At 42.8% G+C, this 17,336-nt stretch overlaps 1 protein-coding gene and 1 long non-coding RNA gene across 4 annotated transcripts in view; one reads left to right on the top strand and one right to left on the bottom strand.

Moving 5' to 3' along the window:
* Window positions 1-15,615, bottom strand: part of RAB30 (RAB30, member RAS oncogene family) — a 97,527-nt gene extending 81,912 nt beyond the window's left edge. For 2 of the 3 annotated variants that reach the window (XM_030918577.1, XM_030918574.1), the window contains exon 1: window positions 15,384-15,588. The gene's annotated coding sequence lies outside the window, so the exon portion shown is untranslated. Of the gene's footprint in view, window positions 1-15,383 lie in introns of all 3 variants that reach the window. The other variant, XM_010362868.2, reaches the window with a different exon arrangement.
* A 172-nt stretch (window positions 15,616-15,787) lies between these two features.
* On the top strand, window positions 15,788-17,311 carry LOC104662000. Its single transcript, XR_004053748.1, has 2 exons — window positions 15,788-16,398; window positions 17,013-17,311. It is a non-coding gene; the product is annotated as an uncharacterized LOC104662000 (long non-coding RNA).
* The last annotated feature ends 25 nt before the right edge of the window (window positions 17,312-17,336 follow it).

Raw genomic sequence — 17,336 nt, 5'->3', positions numbered from 1 at the left:
AAAGCAAAGTTCTTGAGGTTTGGAAGGAAAAGCTGATTCAAGTTTCTTTTGTCTGCCAAAACAATTAACATTTAACATGGCTAACTAAAATAGCTCTCTGCAACAAAATCAGAAACTGGGTGTTGGGTTGAGGGAGAGGAAAGGGAAGAAAAGGTCAGAGATAGTTGCTCAAATGCTAGTACTGGCCCCAAAATAGCCCAGATGGAAAGTGACCATTACCTCTAGCTTTCCTAGGACAATCACAGCTTCACATAAATTTAACACTATACTGAGATGATTTGTTAAGTGGATAACTAAATGTGATTTGATGTGTGTACTTTTAGAAACTTTGCAATTAAATGAATTTATAAATAAGAGAGAAAAGTATTCGTCAGACCATGAATTCCAATTGTGGATTCAGAACAATACTGTCACCATATGCCACAGGCCAATTTTAATTTGGCTCCCACATAATGGCTAAGAGCTACTGTTGGCTTTGCCCATCCCACAATGCCAGCCTGTACTGGGAGTCACACCAGGTGACAGGCACCATGCTGAGACCTAAGCCTTGTTTTACCCTTGCAACAAACCTTGTGCTCTAAGTATTGGCATCTCCCCTCTCACCATCTTTACCTCTTTATTTTTAATTAATTTCAGACTTAACAAAAAGCTTCAAGAAAACTATTAATTACCCTTCACCCCGATTACTCAAATGTTAATGCTTTACATTTTCTTTATCATTCTCCCTCCGTGTATGGACATTTCATTACCCTGAAATACTTAGTATTTCCAAGAAAACAAGGACAGTCCTTGTGTTTCCATGGTATAATTATCAAAATCAGGAAATTAAAATTCATCCTATACTATTATCTAATCTCAATCCTTATTCAAACTTCACCAATTGACCAAATAATGGCCTTTATGGCAAAAAATAAAATAAAATTTTTCTAAGATTCAATCCAGGATCATATGTTGCATTTAGTTTTTAATGTGTTTTTAGTCACTTTAAATCTAGAACCATTCCTCAGTCTTTGTTTTTCATGACCTTTACCTTTTTGAAAAATACAGAAAAAAAATTATGTAGCATGTTTCTCAACTTGGGTTTATCAGACATTTCCTTAGCTATTTCTGATTAGATCAGGTTCTGTATTTTTGGCAGGAATGCCACATGAGTGACAATGTGAACTTCTCAGATGTTGATTTGTCCCATCACTGGTGTAAACCTGGATCACTTAAAGTGCTGTCTGCCATGTTTCTCCACTGTGAAGTTACTATTTTCCTCATAACTTGTAATTTCCTTGTAACTATTTTCCTTGTAATAAGTACCTTGTGAAGAAACATTTTGAGACTAGACATCCCCTATTATAGTTGAAGAACCTGAGTCTCAGAGTAGTTATGACTTGCCCAAGATCATGCAGCATGAAAATGCCATAATACAAATTTAAACTCCAGTTTGTAGGCTCCCACACTTGGGCTCTTTTTAAAGCATCCCTCTGTCTCCTGACCAGCCACCAATGGCTAAAGCAGCCTTCTCTAATGTCTTTTTGAGACAGTTGCACTCTGTTGCCCAGGTTGGAGTGCAATGGCATGATCTTGGCTCACTGCAACCTCTGCCTTCCAGGCTCAAGTGATCCTCCTGCCTCAGCCGCCCGAGTAGCTGGGACTACAGGCACATGCCACCATGCCCAGCTAATTTTTGAATTCTTGTAGATCTGGGATTCTGTCATGATGCCTAAACTGGTATCAAACTCCTGGGCTCAAGTGACCTGCCTGCCTTGACCTCCCAAAATGCTGGGATTATAGGTGTGAGCCACCGTGCCTGGCCTCTTTCCAGGGTTTCTGTGTGCAAAATCGAATATATTTTCTTATCCCCAACTTATTTCACAAATATATACTGTTCTGTACCTTCCTTCCTTCTTTTCATATATCCTTGGAGATTTTTCCATATCTGTACTTAGAGAACACCCTAATTCTTGTTTGCAGTTTCATAGTTTTCCCTTGTATATACATACCCATTTATTTAACCAGTTCCCTACTGATACACACTTAGTGTTGTTTCCAATTATTTGCTATTAGCAACAACGATGCAAGGATTGTGCTTTCTTTTTACATTGGTTTCAACAAGTGACATTCTGTTCCTGGTCCATCACGATGCAGTGTGGAGTAGCAGAAACCAAGTAGCAGGGTCCGCTTGAGTTAATAAAAACTGGGTTTTCATCTGGCCACCTCTGCTAACTAGGTATATGACCCTGGGAAAGTTACTTGTAGTTTCTGAGCCTTCATTTCGTCACTTGTAAGTGCAAAATCTCGCCTACTTTATCAGATTGCTTTTGAGGCCAAATAGATAAGACAGGCTCACAATAGCTACATTTGGGACAATTTGAATATCAGAAAGCATAAGGTTGAGGGGGGAAAAAGGCAAGAAGATTAGTAATAGATTATAATACATTGTGAGAAAAAGACACCATGAGTCCAAGTGATATTTAAAAAAAGGGGGGGTGGGGTGAGGGTGGGGCCAGGCATGGTGGCTCATGCCTGTAATCCTGGCACTTTGGGAGGCTGAGACGGGCAGATCACTTGAGGTCAGGAATTCGAGACCAGCCTGACCAACATGGTGAAACACCATCTTTACTAAAAATACAAAAATAAGCCGGGCATGGTGGTGTGTGCCTGTAATCCCAGCTACTCTGGAGGCTGAGGCAGGAGAATTGCTTGAACCCGGGAGGTGGAGGTTGCTGTGAGCCGAGATCATGCCATTGCACTCCTTCCAACCTGGGCAACAAAAGCAAAACTCCGTCTCATAAAAAAAAAAAAAAAGGGCAGGGGAGGGGTTGGGGGGTTGGGGGCTGAAAGCTAATCTATCAGATAATAAATATAGAAGGAAAGAGAGAATTAGAAAATCATCCCTTCATAAATACCAATTGACCTAGGCCAGGATTATCAATAGATGGTGGTGGATCTTCCACACGTAGTCCACTGAGACATGCTAATCTCCTCTGGAAACATTCTTGCAGACACACCCCAAAATAATGCTTTATTAGGTTTCTAGGTATTTCTTAATCTAGTCAAGTTGACATCTAAAATTAACCACCACAATACCCTTGCCTTTTTGCCTTTCATGATATTGAAATTTTTGAAGATTCCAAGTTTGTCGTCTTGTGAATTGGATTTGTCTGATTGTTTTCTCATTATTAGATTGAAGTTAAACACTTGTGGTGAGAATTCTTCATAGGCGATGTTCTATCCCTCCCCGTGCATCATCGGTGACACCTAATCTCAGTTTGTAACATCACTGGTGACATGAGGTTTGATCATTTGGTTGAGGTGGTATTGCCAGATCTCTCCATTGAAAGGGCTACTTTTTCCCTTTGTAATTAATAAAATTATCTGTGAGGTGATATCTTGAGATTGTTTGAGTATCCTGTTCCTCAATAACTTTAATTCAAAAGTTTTAACATCTATTGATTTTCTTTTTTTTTTTTTTTCCGAGACGGAGTCTCGCTCTGTCGCCCGGGCTGGAGTGCAGTGGCCGGATCTCAGCTCACTGCAAGCTCCGCCTCCCGGGTTTACGCCATTCTCCTGCCTCAGCCTCCCGAGTAGCTGGGACTACAGGCGCCCGCCACATCGCCCAGCTAGTTTTTTGTATTTTTTAGTAGAGACGGGGTTTCACCGTGTTAGCCAGGATGGTCTCGATCTTCTGACCTCGTGATCCGCCCGTCTCGGCCTCCCAAAGTGCTGGGATTACAGGCTTGAGCCACTGATGTTACAAACTGAGATTAGGTGTCACCGATGATGCACGGGGAGGGATAGAACATCGCCTATGAAGAATTCTCACCACAAGTGTTTAACTTCAATCTAATAATGAGAAAACAATCAGACAAATCCAATTCACAAGACGACAAACTTGGAATCTTCAAAAATTTCAATATCATGAAAGGCAAAAAGGCAAGGGTATTGTGGTGGTTAATTTTAGATGTCAACTTGACTAGATTAAGAAATACCTAGAAACCTAATAAAGCATTATTTTGGGGTGTATCTGCAAGAATGTTTCCAGAGGAGATTAGCATGTCTCAGTGGACTAGGTGTGGAAGATCCACCACCAATGTTGGTGTACACCATTCAATCTGCTGGGGGCCTGGAGAAAACAAAAGCAGAGAAAAGGTGAATATGTCAAGCTGTCTGCTGGAGCTGAAATACACTACACTCTTCCTCTCCTGTCCTTGGACAACAACTCCAGGATACCTGGCCTTTGGACTCCAGGACTTAACACCAGTAGCCCCCCAGTCTCTGGGTCTTCAGCCTTAAACTGAGCGTTCCACCGTCAGTTTCCCCAGTTCTGAGGCCTTTCAACTTGGACTGAACCAGCATCCCAGGGTCTCCAGCTTACAAACAGCCTGTCATGGGACTTCTCAATCTCCATAATCACATGAGCCTATCACCCTAACAAATCTCTTCCCATCTCTCTCTCTGTCCGTCCGTCCGTCCGTCCATCCATCCATCCATCCATCCATCCATCCATCCATCCATCCCATCCATCCTATTGGTTCTGTCTCTGGAGAACCCTAATACAGGTAATATGCTATATTAAAGGAAACTAAAGAACACAACTGTATTATGTAAGTAGTCTTGATAAGATTCTGGATCAGAAAAATTTTTTTATGTTATAAAGGACATTGGAATGACTGAGGAAACCAGAAAAATATTACGGTTTCCAAGTAATGGTATTGTGATTACATGACAGAATGTCCTTGTTCTTAGGGGATATGTGCTTAAGTGCCTAGAGACAAAGTATGGTGATATCTGCAACTTACTTTCAAGTGGTTTAGAGAAAGTATCTGTGCCTGTGCATGTGTGTGTGTGTGTGTGTATGTTTGTAAAGACAAAAGCAAATTAATCCAGATAAAAGGTGCATGGAATGTTTTTTGTTTGTTTTTTGTTTTTTTCGGTGGGATTTTTTTTTTTTTTTTTTTTTAAGATGGGGTCTTATAATGTTGCCCAGGCTGCTCTTGAATTCCTGGGCTCAAGCATTCTTCCTGTTTCTGAGTAGCTGGGACTACCAGTGTGCACCACTGTGCCTGGCTTCACTGTACTATTTTTGCAATTGCTCTAAAGGTTTGAGAGGTTTCTAATTAAGTTGGAAAAAGAATCAAATAAAACATAAACCACCTGGCACCCAGTAGATGCTATGGCAGTTCACATTATGGCTTCAGTGAACAACAGGTCTACAGAAAACTCTTCCCCCGTGCCTGAAAATAACATGAATCATCTGAAAGTAAATGCCACCAGACAGTCCTGCCTTCATGAAGCTTATATTTTCTTTTTTTTTTTTTTTTTTTTTTTGAGACAGAGTCTTGCTCTGTCGCCCAGGCTGGAGTACAGTGGCCGGATCTCAGTTCACTGCAAGCTCCGCCTCCCAGGTTCACGCCATTCTCCTGCCTCAGCCTCCCAAGTAGCTGGGACTACAGGCGCCCGCCACTGCGCCCGGCTAGTTTTTTGTATTTTTTTAGTAGAGACGGGGTTTCACTGTGTTAGCCAGGATGGTCTCGATCTCCTGACCTCGTGATCCGCCCGTCTCGGCCTCCCAAAGTGCTGGGATTACAGGCTTGAGCCACCGCGCCCGGCCGAAGCTTATATTTTCAATTAGAAGGCAAGGCAAGAACAGGAAGCAGCTAGAGAAACCGTATAGTTTTGGTTTCAGAAAGCCTACCTAGGGTCTACATCTGCATTTTTCGGAGTGGGAGGGAACGGCTAGGTCATGTCAAAAAACAAAACAAGTTTACTTAACCTTACTAAAACTTGCTTCCTCATTTGTATGTAAAAAATTGAACTAAATTCTACTGCCTAGAATTGAGAGAATAAGACAGCATCCACAATGCAACTTTGTAGTGCATCTTTTATTGAAGACTCTCATTAAAAGATATTAGTTTCCTACAATAAAAGTGGTGAAGAACGAAAGCGCCCAGATGGTTCCACCTTTGTTTTCCTAAGAATACTCAGCACAGGACCTCGCATTTAGCACACAAACACTGGTTGAAGAACTAACAATTAGACAACATGAGACAGAATTCCTTTAAAAAGTCATTCAGCCTACACAGGCCATTGGAGTTAAAGGGAAGGCTAGTGTGAACTGGCTCAGTTTGAGAGTTTGAGACATGAGCCCTTTGACAACAGCATATATTTATGTGCACATAAATTTGCCAAAGCCCTTTTATACACATCATCTCCTTTGAGCCCCACAATAATCCCCATTTTATAATAAAGAAACTGAGGCTTAACAAGATAAGTTGTCGGCTGGGCGTAGTGGCTCACGCCTGTAATCCTAGCACTTTGGGAGACTGAGGTGGGCGGATTCCCTGAGGTCAGGAGTTTGAGGCCCACCTGGCCAACATGGTGGAACCCCGTTTCTAGTAAAAATACAAAAAATTAGCCAGGTGTGGTGGTGGGCACCTGTAATCCCAGCTGCTCGGGAGGCTGAGGCAAGATAATCACTCAAACCCAGGAGTTGGAGGCTGCAGTGGGCTGAGATTACGCCACTGCACTCCAGCCTGGATGACAGAGTGGGACTCTATCTCAAAAAAAAAAAGGTAAGTTGTCCACGTAGCAAACAGCTCAAATTTTTTGTTTGCTCCACCCAGCCACAATGGCTAAAGAGTGAAAATAATTCATGGCTGCGATCCTCACAATCTCTTCCCCAGGGTTCCTGTTAGGGCAGAGTGACTCACTGATGGCCACTCCTAAGCTCACACCTGCTTCTCTAAAGAAAAATGCCAAAATCTGCCCTTTGATTGCTTCTGCTGAAATTCAGAAAAATGAACACTCATGCCTTTTAACCACCTGCTTCAGATATTTTAAAAGTAGAGGTTAAATTCTCCCTTTGCAATGTGGTTGCATGACTGAGATGTAGAGGAAGTGAGCAGAAGGTATTATTTTCATTTCAAGGTTGATGACGTCCACATTTTAGTGAAGTTAACTAACCATAACTAGAAAATAAAATTTTTCTGCAGAATTCTCTGGGGAAAACTCTTGACTGCTTCACTGTTTCAGTTCACTTTTTAAACACTGTACTGTGTTGCAGGCAGGGATAACGTATTTCTCTCTTCCAGGGATTTCTACATTATTTACACATCAACCTTTATTACCACCATCACAAAGACGAGCAGGAACTCCGTAACCCAATTTTTGCCCCCGTTCTGTTCACCCTTCACAACTAGCTTCCCTTAGTAAAAGAGTTCAGCCCAAGTAGCTAATGGACTTGGCAAAAGTATGTAGAGTTAGCCCTCTCAACATTGCTGACAAGAATTTAAATCAGGGGGCAATGCTAGTGTCCTCGGACTCAGCATTTCTACCCCCTGAAAGATATCTTACAGAAATATTCCCACAAATTCATAACAAAATGAGGTACTCAAAGGCTCACTGTGGCACAGTTCCCAACAACCATTAAAACAGGTAAGTTGGAGCACTATGCAAATACATGGGGGAAATGCCCAAAATATATTAAGCAAAAGAGAACAAGCAGAATTACATGTATTACAATAATATGGTTAGTATACATATGAGGAAAAATGACAGAAGAATACACATCAAAATCTGAAAGTTGACTATCTTTGTGGGTAGAATTAAAGAGGACTTTCCCTATACAGTCCATGTGTTTTTCTGTAATGAATTTTAATTAATCGTATGTTATTTCTTTCTTTTCTTTTCTTTTTTTAAGACAAGGTCTCATGATCAGGGCTCACCGCAGCCTTGACCTCTGGGGCTTAAGGGATCCTCCTGCCTCAGCCACACTCCACCCCATAGCTGGGACACAGGTGTGCGCCACCACACCCAGCTAAACAATACAAAAATATCTTTGTATTTTTTTTAGAGACAGAGTTCCACCATGTTGCCTAGGCTGGTCTCAAACTCCTGGACTCAAGCAATTTGCCTGCCTCAGCCTCCCAAAGTGTTGGGATTACAAGCATAAGCCACTGCACCCAGCCAATCTTATATCAATTCTAGAATCAAAAAACAAATGTGAGATATATATTTATGTACCTTTTCCCTTCGATTTGGAAACAGCTAAAGTTCCACCTGCATTACTCCCTCTAGTAATGTCAAGCATAGAGTGCCAGCTGTAGAAGTTTCCAGTCACAGAATACAGGATTGTATTTAGAAAGGATATAAAACATCACTTACAATGTCCCAAAAAGTGGTATCCCAGCTCATAGGCTCCTGAAGCAGCCCTTGATGTATTATAGCTTGCTATTACATTCCTGAAGACAACATTCAGGAACACCAGCTGATCACATACCAATACCTACAACATGTCAGGTTAAATAAATGGAATCGTTATCACATCCAAGAAAACTAACATTGTTACTGATTATCTAATATGTAGCTTCCATTCAAATTTCCCCAATTACCCTGAAAATGTCTTTTGTAGCTTTTTTTTTTAAGTCCAGGATCCAATCTAGGACTACATGTTCCATTTGGTTGTCATATCTCTTTAATATAGATCTGTCACTCATACCTTTTATTTTGTTGTCTTTCATGCATGACATTTTGGAAGATCACAAGCCAGCTATTTTGGAGTATGTCCCACAATCTGGATTTATCTGATTATTTATTTATGGTTAGATTTTTTTTCTTTTAATAGAGACAAGAGCTGGGTACAGTGGCTCACACTTTGGGAGGATAAAGTAGGAGGACCACTTGAACCCAGGAATTCAAGACTAGTCTGGGCAACATAGTGACAGTTTGTCTGTACCAAAAAAAATTTTAAATTAGTCAGGCATGGTGGTGCACACTTGTGGTCCCTGCTACTCAGGAGGCTGAGATGGGAGGATCCCTTGAGCCCAGGAGGTAGAGGCTGCAGTGAGCTATGATTATGCCACTGCATTCTAGCCTGGGCAACAGAGTGAGACTCCGGAAAGAAAGAGAGAAAGGAGAGACAGGAAGACAGGGAGAGAAGGAAGGAAGGAAGGAAGGGAGGGAGGAAGGGAGGGAAGGAGGGAGGAAGGGAGGGAGGGAGGGAGGGAGGGAGGGAGGGAGGGAGGGAGGAGGAAAGAAGGAAAGAAGGAAGGAGAGAGAGACAGAGTCTCCCTGTGTTGCCCAGGGTGGTCTTGAACTCCTGGGCTCAAGTAATCTTCCTGCCGTGGCCTCCCAAAGTGCTAAGATTCCAGATGTGAGCTACTATGCCCAGCCCCATGGTTAGATTTAAGTTAAGCATTTCTGGCAAAACTTGTACCCCAGTGATGTTGTGTACTTCCCATTGAATCAGGTTGTGTACTTACAGTAAATTATCTTTTTCCTCATTTTGTCACTGTGGATACTAAACAAGCATCATCCAATAAATAAAATGTTTAAAAGGATAAATAATGTTAAAAACAGCTACCATGAGCACCAGTTATACCAAGCATAGTGTCAGACATTTAAAACACATGATCTCATCATGTGAACCTCACAACAGTCTTACAAAGAAACAGAGGCTCAAAGAGATTAAGTAATTTGCTCAAGGACACACACATACTGATAGAAAAATATGTGCATGTACAAATGAACTCCAGCACATAAACATGTACACGTATACAATTCAACATGATCTCAAAAGTTCCTGGTCTTCCTGAGGACCTTTCAGGGATGAATTAAGAACTGCTATATTAGGCTAATCTTGAGGAGGCCTACCTAGTTCTCAAAAGTTGGCTTCCTATAGGGAAAAAACTAAAAATAAATTAACCGTGGTCCATATTAAATTCCTCCATACTTGGAAATGCTCTTATTTGGAGATGGATCACATTTCCACCACAGCCAAGAAAATAGGGCAATGGTTCCCTAAATTATTATATTATTCTGATGTTTCATTTCTGCAACAAAATGAGAAAAAAACACTGCAGAGAATTTTTCATAAAGCTAAATATATTTTCTATGAGATAAAAGTGAGGAGGCATTTTCAATTTACTACAGAAAAATAACTATTGTTCACAGTACATTCAATTTTTTTTTTTTTGTAATTTTACTTTTCTATATAATTCAAAAGTCTGAGACTCATTGATTTAGGGAACTCTATGCAATTAGAATTTTTTTGAGAAACTAACTTGAATAAAGGAAGTTCAACCCAAAAAGAAACCAGATCTGAAATATTTCTGAATTTCCCTAAAAGTGATCACAAAATATCTCAAAAGCTGAAAGTGTTAAGAATACTTTTTGTTTTGAGACAAAGTCTCACTCTGTTGCCCAGGCTGGAGTACAATGGCACCATCTCGGCTCACAGCAGCTTCCACCTCCCGGGATGAAGTGATTCTCCTGCCTCAGCCTCCTGAGTAGCTGGGACTACAGGCGTGCACCACTACACTCAGTTAATTTTGTATTTTTAGTAGAGATGGGGTTTCACCACGTTGGCCAGGATGGCCTCGAACTCCTGACCTCAGGTGATCCACCCACCTCAGCCACTCAAAGTACTTGGATTACAGGTGTGAGTCACTGTGCACAGCCTAGAATACATTTTAATGGGTCTCTTAAAAGCATTTTACATTTGGCATCTGTATTATTACTAATAGTCCTCTTCCAATGTGTTGATATTTCCTGCTTCTAAATAGGCCCTTAGTGACTTAGGTTAATTCACTCACTCTACAAACATTTAGAGTCCCTAATTTGTGTGAGGCATTCTGTTAGGTGCCTGGAAACACAGTCTGGAGAGCTTTTGTTTGCCTTCATGACTAGGGTCAAAGGTGTGGATGCCTCCCGCACCCGTCACCCCCACCTCCCAGCCTAGTATTGCCAAAGTACCTCCTTGTACATGATTATTTATGTTTGTCTCCCTCAACTGAGTGAATTCCTCCAAAGTAAACAGTATCTTCTTATTCAATGTTGTTTTCCTAGCATAGTGCATGGAAAACTGTTATAATAAATAAGTAAATTGAGTATACTGTTGTTTTCCATGCTGGGGATAAGTATAAATTAGTGGAATAAATTGTACAGATGAGGAAACTAAAGCTCAGAAAAAAAATGTGATATGTCCAACATCATACAGCTAATAAATAAGTAGTGCCCAGTGTAAGAAAGCCTCATCCAGAGCTCTCTTCTACTCCATCATGCCACATCCCACACATGGACAGGAAGAGTGAAAGATCTTAGATGTCTTCCAGGAACCTCAAACTCAGCATGTCCAAGCCTCCTGCCTTCTAGAAAACAAAACGATCTGGTTCCCATTCAGTGTTCTCTTTCCCTGAAAACGTCATCCCCAGTTGCTCAAGAAAAAACTCAAGTCATTTCATGACTCCCTTTTCTCCCTATTCTCCCATCCAATCAATCAACAAATCTTATCAATTACAATTTTCAAACTTAGTGTCAGCCAAGCATGGTGGCTCATGCTTGTAATTCCAGCACTTTGGGAGGCCGAAGCAGGTGGATCACCTGAGGTCAAGAGTTTGAGACCAGCCTGGCCAACATGGTGAAACCCCGTCTCTACTAAAAATACAGAAGTTGCCGGGCACGGTGGCTCACGACTGTAATCCCAGCACTTTGAGAGGCTGAGGTGGGTGGATCATTTGAGGTCAAGAATTTGAGAGACCAGCTTGGCCAACATGGTGAGACCCCATTTCTACTAAATAGACAAAAATTAGACAGGTATGGTGGGTGCCTGTAATCCCAACTACTTGGGAGGCTGAGGCAGGAGAATCACTTGAACCCAGAGATGGAGGCTGCAGTGAGCTGCTGTGACTGCACCATTGCACTTCAGCCTGAGCAATAGAGTGAGACTCTGTCTCAAAAAAAAATAAATAAATACAAAAGTTAGCTGAGCATGGTGGCGGGCACCTGTAATCCCAGCCACCAGGGAGGCTGAGGCAGGAGAATCACTTGAACCTGGGAGGTGGAGGTTGCAATGAGCCGAGATCGTGCCATTGCACTCCAGCCTGGGCAACAAGAGCAAAACTCCGTCTCAAAAAAAAAATAAAACAACAACAACAACAACAACAACAAACTAGTGTCTCTCTAAACCCTCTGTCACCACTCTAGATCTAAGCACCATCATCCCTCATACAGACAACAAAAATTATTTGCTACTTGGTCTCTACACATTGACTCTGACCAAGTCTTCCCTTCAATCTCCTCTACTTAACAGCCAGGATAATACTTTAATATCATCCTACATATGCCATTCATCTAGTTTATTAAAGCCGGGCTAGGTGCTCATTACCCTTAGGATAAAGACCAAAATTCACCTGTAGCTCAGAGAACTGCCTACTCTCTAGCCTCTGCCCACCTCTCCAGCCTCATTCTTCATTCTAGTCTTTCTCCTCTTGCTCTGTCTCTAACTTCCTTTCAAATCCTCAGGTTCACCACTCTTCCCTTTGAACTTTGAACATGAAGTTCCCTCTGCCAGAAACCTTTGTCCCACTATAAGCATCTCCCACTGCCATCCTGAATTACTGCTTCCACTTACCCTCCAAGTCTCTTCAAGTGTCACTTCCTATAGGAAATCTTTCCTGATAACCCCAGACAAGGGGAAAGTACCATGTCGGGCACTCCTACTCAATCCTTTTGGAAATGGCATTCATCACACTTGCAATTATTTATTAAGTATATCCCCTATTCGAATATAAGCTCCATGAGGTCAGGGGAAGCATTTCTTCTCACTGATGTAGCCACAGTGCTTAGCACATGGTAGCTGCTCAATCAATATAAATTGTCAGAATTATAGGTTGGGGCCATATTATAGAGGGCCATAACATCAGTAAACCAAAGAGCAAGGATCATTATCCCTTTGCAAATAAGTAAACTGAAGCAGAAAGAAATGAATAGTTATTTAAGGTCACAGAGACAGCAGTGATGAGGCCAAATCTAATGCTGCATTCAGCCCATTTCTCCTTCCTGGGACAATAAAAGAAACCTTGGTGAGTAAGGAAGTATTTCAGAAGAAGAAAATAAGTTATGAGAAGATGGTGCATAAAAGGTCTAAGAGAACAGCTTCTGAATCTGCCTGTCACACTAGTTGCCTCCAGATGGATAGCAGTTAGACTTTCCACACCTAGAAAAGCACTGCTGTTACATAAACAAATATAGCCACTATCACACTCTTCCCCTTAAGAGAAGAGTATAAAATAACAAACTTCTTTCCTGCACAAAGGAGAAGAAACAACCAGGTGGGGGGGGGGGGGGGGGGGGGGAGGGGGGAGGGGCAGTGGAACTGTTGTCCTCCAAGTATCATCAAAAAACCAAACGGGCAGTTTGGCCACCTGGATTGCACAGGGAACAGGAAGGAAGAGTGGCGAAAGAACAGCCTTCCCAAAGAACAGCCTTCCCACCACCAGCTGCAGCAAGGATGAGGGGAAAAAAATGTATTATATAAGGCAAGCCATTTGAAGACTACTTATGCCTTGGGAATTATGAGAACATTTCATGTAGAGCATTTAAAAACCTGGCTAACCCATAGGCAGTTCCTAATACAGGTGCCAGTGAAAGGAAAAGTGGCATGAGCCCAACTGCAGCATTTCATTGTTCACACGCTGCTGGGGCTAAATTATGTCTGTCACAGAAACTACAAACCAGACCAGGGGTCAGGCTCATTGCTGCTCATCCTGCCAAGCACGGACTGCAAGAAAAAGAAAAGGCAAAGAAATTCTCCTCAAAGAGGATTCAGCAAAAATATTCACATAGTCTACATCCACCCAGGAGTTCCCAGGTGAAGTGAAGGAGGACCAGGGAGGGTGTTCTGAGACTGGAGAGAGATGGAGAGAAAGAGATGTGACATGCTGGTGATAAGGGAGAGATTTTGAAATAGAAAGGAAAACTGTAAACTGCAAATGGAGAAATAGGGAAATAAACAGAATTTTAAGAGATGTGGGTGGGGTGGGGTGGGGGGAAGAAAGGAAAGTACAGGAGAGAAGGGTAGGGTGTCCAGAAGAGCAGAGAGTTATCAACAGAGAGACGTAGAGGCAAAGGCTGACTGTTGATCTTTTCCCAAATCCAAAAGCTGCTCATTGGCATCCCAATAAATCACTCTACTACAAAGCCCATACAATGGACTGTCCTTTGCATGCAGCATCAAGCAGCGTTTAACGAAATATCACACAGCTACAACTTTGGAGACCTAAGGATCTGAATTTAAAATGAATAAAATTGGCTTAGCAGCAGAAGACAACCAGTAAAGACTTTCCCTCATGTCTGACTCAGCTATGAAAAGGTTTAGCATTCTAGAGTTAAGCAAATACTCTGGCATTTCTCCTTCTTTTGACATTCCAAGAGGGGGTGTGGTTGACCCCAGGTCCATTCATTTCCAAGGTTGTAGATCTCTCAGCTAAGACTGGCCCCATCTGTTGTGGAGCCAGCCAGCTGTTTATCTCAAAGTAACATATTTATTGCCTTAATCATCCCTATAACTCTTACAAGAGCATCATATAAGTCAGAATGCTTTCTGTCCTGTTAAATGTCAGTTCGTTTTAAAAAACAACAATAACAAAACAACTACTATGCTCCTTGGTTCCCCTGACCAAAATTACTCTTCCATGGGCACCCTTCAGTAATGCCAAACGAAGGTTAACAGCGCTTCTAACTTTCCCTTTCTCTGATGTGTTAAAAGGAACCCGGCTTCCCTAATCGATCTCTTCAAACCGTTATTTGTGAGTAGTGACTATGCCTCAGGAAACAGCAGCTCGTTATGGTACCATTGTCAGTGGCAAAGAGCCTATGCAATGTAATTTAAAACACACAAGCACAAATCTGTCGGCTCCACTTCCAAACAATCTTGAATCCAGCAGTCGGAGAACCGAAAACATTTAACAAAAACGCTGCTTCCAGCAGCCTCAGAGAACCTTCGTCAGACACGTGAAATGTTTCTGACTGGCACGGAGTGCACCATTAAAGGACACTGTCACCTCAAATCAGCAGAAAAGGCGAGACAAACGACATAGACACACACATATAATAAAGCCCCACAAAACTTAAGCGTTCATCTTAAAAATTAATAACTAGTGCTCGTCCAAGCGACATACAAATGTTCTAAAGTAGTGCGACCACATTAAATCACTGTCTTCATTTCTCCCCACGCATCACCCCTTCCTACTCAAACCTTAGCTCTCGGGCCGTGTGTGACAGGACTGCAGTCCCCCACCTCTGCCTTCCTCTGATTTTCCAGAGCACTCCCCAACATCCTTCCTAGCCCAGCCCCCTCTCCCTGTCTCAAAAATGTTGAGAGGAGTTGCGACTAGGGAATTGGCAGGCACCCGTCCTCTGGCGGGGGAAGGTTGCTGGAGTTGTTCTTTGCAATGACCCAAATTGCACAGAGCTTTTCCCCTTAGCAGCGCCTGCGAGCCTCTCACCAATCCCCCCCACCTCCCCACCGCTCACAGCTTCCCAAAAGAAAACCTTGAGAACTAAGCGGGAGGAATAACTTGGTAGAAGCATTTGAATAAATCACTTCGACTCACCTGGTTTGGGATTTTTCTCCCCACCCCAGGCATAAACAGAAATGATGTGCGAATGAGTCACGCACGCAAGGGAAGGTCTGCGATGTCCTGAGTCCAAGGTCTGGAGTCAGTCCCTGCCCTGGTGCTGCTGCTACTCTTAGCTCAGCTGGAGCGAGCGGCAATCGCAAGCCCAGCAGCAGCAGGGGGTGGAGAGACCGTAGCACAATGAATGCAGTGGGGCTTTTGCAATGACATCATCCCTCTGTCCAAACGTCCCCAATAGCCATGCTCAGGGGCGGTGCTTTCTGGGAACTGTAGTCTTCTTACGTTCTGGAGTGATACCGAGGCAATCGCCGGAACTACAATGCCCAAAATGCTCCAAAGTCCGACGCGCCCAGAGTGAAGGAGCAAAGGGGACCCGGCCGCCATGTTAGGAGTAATGGGACGATTCCGCGGAGCCGGGCAGAGGTTTTAGGGGTACGCGGGAGTCAAGTGGTGGTTCAGTGGGGACGGTGAGGTGGAGGACGACCTGGTCGGATAGCCGCGGGCGCGAACCTGGGAACCAGAAGGTGGAGGCCGTGCTGGGGACTGATGTAGGGCGGGACCGACTGGAAGCCGCATCAAGAGGCCCAGTGAGCCTCGGTCTCAGCTGCTCCTGAAGGCGTTGCATGGAGCCCTACGCTTCCTTCTCCATTTTTTAGCTAAGAGATTGAGAGAGTCGGTTTACTTTTGGGCTTGGAGTATCATTTAGATCGGTTAACGGTGCAGTTGAGAGAGTTGGTGTCTTTTGTTGAGGTACGAGGACCCTAGGCGGCGACCCTCGCCTCTATTCAGAGAAGCCCATTTCCACTCACGGAGTTGGGGTAGTCCTCCCAAATGCATTTTTGTTTTGCCGTTTGTTTTCCAACCCTCCTTCCCTCTCCCCAAGGTTTCAGATGCACTGATTTTTCATACAGGAATGATTAACAAAGGCGTCCGAAGAAATCGTTGTTGGAAGGTGGCCAAGCTGGAAAGAGACGTTGCTTTGGCCCTGCAAGTAAGAAAGGAGGAGCAGCCTGAAGGAGTAACACTAAATTTAAAATGACACTTTTTTTTTTTTTTTTTTTTACCAACCAGCGAAAGCAGATGTTCAAAGGGGATATTGGCCAGGTGCAGTCGCTCATGCCTTTAATCCCAGCACTTTGGGGGCAGAGGCAGGGGGATAGCTTGATTCTAGGAGTTCAAGCCCAGCCTGGACAATATACGGAGACCCCCGTACCGTCTCTGCAAAAACATTAAATAAAAAAATTATCTGGGCATGGTGGCGTACCCCTGTAGTTCCAGCTACACTGGAGGCTGAGGTGGGAGAATTGCTTGAGCCCAGGAGATTGAGGCTACAGTGAGCCAAGATCGTACCACTGTGCTCCAACCTGGGCGACAGAGCGAGCCCGTGTCTCAGAAAAGTGGGGAGGGGTGGGATATTATTAATGATAGGCCTTCTGACGTCTGGCAATAGGTTCTAGAGTAACATCGGTCATGGATAAATTTTTTTTTTAACTAAGTGACTGAAACCAAAGTTACTTGTCTTTTGAGTGATTTCGCACAGTATCTCAAAATGAACTGTACTTTTTTTCTTGTGCCACTGAAACAATGCTGTGTGTTCTTTTTCAGAGTCTGTCACACTAAGATGAGAAATGTGTTTTCTTCCTGAAGGTGTCTGATGTGTAAAAATACTGATATACTTGGTGCTGTTTCCTCCCTTCCCTTTTGCACATTATTCTGAAACAAAATTAACTAGTTACTTTGCGTCATTGAAGGTATGCACTTCCCCTCTATGTTAGGAGTGAATAAAAAATAGATCCTCATATCAAAGAAAGGCTAGATAGAATGATTAAAAATGACCAAAACTTGTTAGAAACAGTCTCTCAGATGTATGCAGATGGTAATTACAAAAACACTTTTTCAAAAAATGATTGTATGTGTCATGTTTCTGGG

This window comes from Rhinopithecus roxellana, chromosome 15 (assembly GCF_007565055.1).
Source record: "Rhinopithecus roxellana isolate Shanxi Qingling chromosome 15, ASM756505v1, whole genome shotgun sequence".
NCBI lineage: Eukaryota > Metazoa > Chordata > Mammalia > Primates > Cercopithecidae > Rhinopithecus > Rhinopithecus roxellana.
This window is presented reverse-complemented; position numbering and strand designations above follow the sequence as displayed.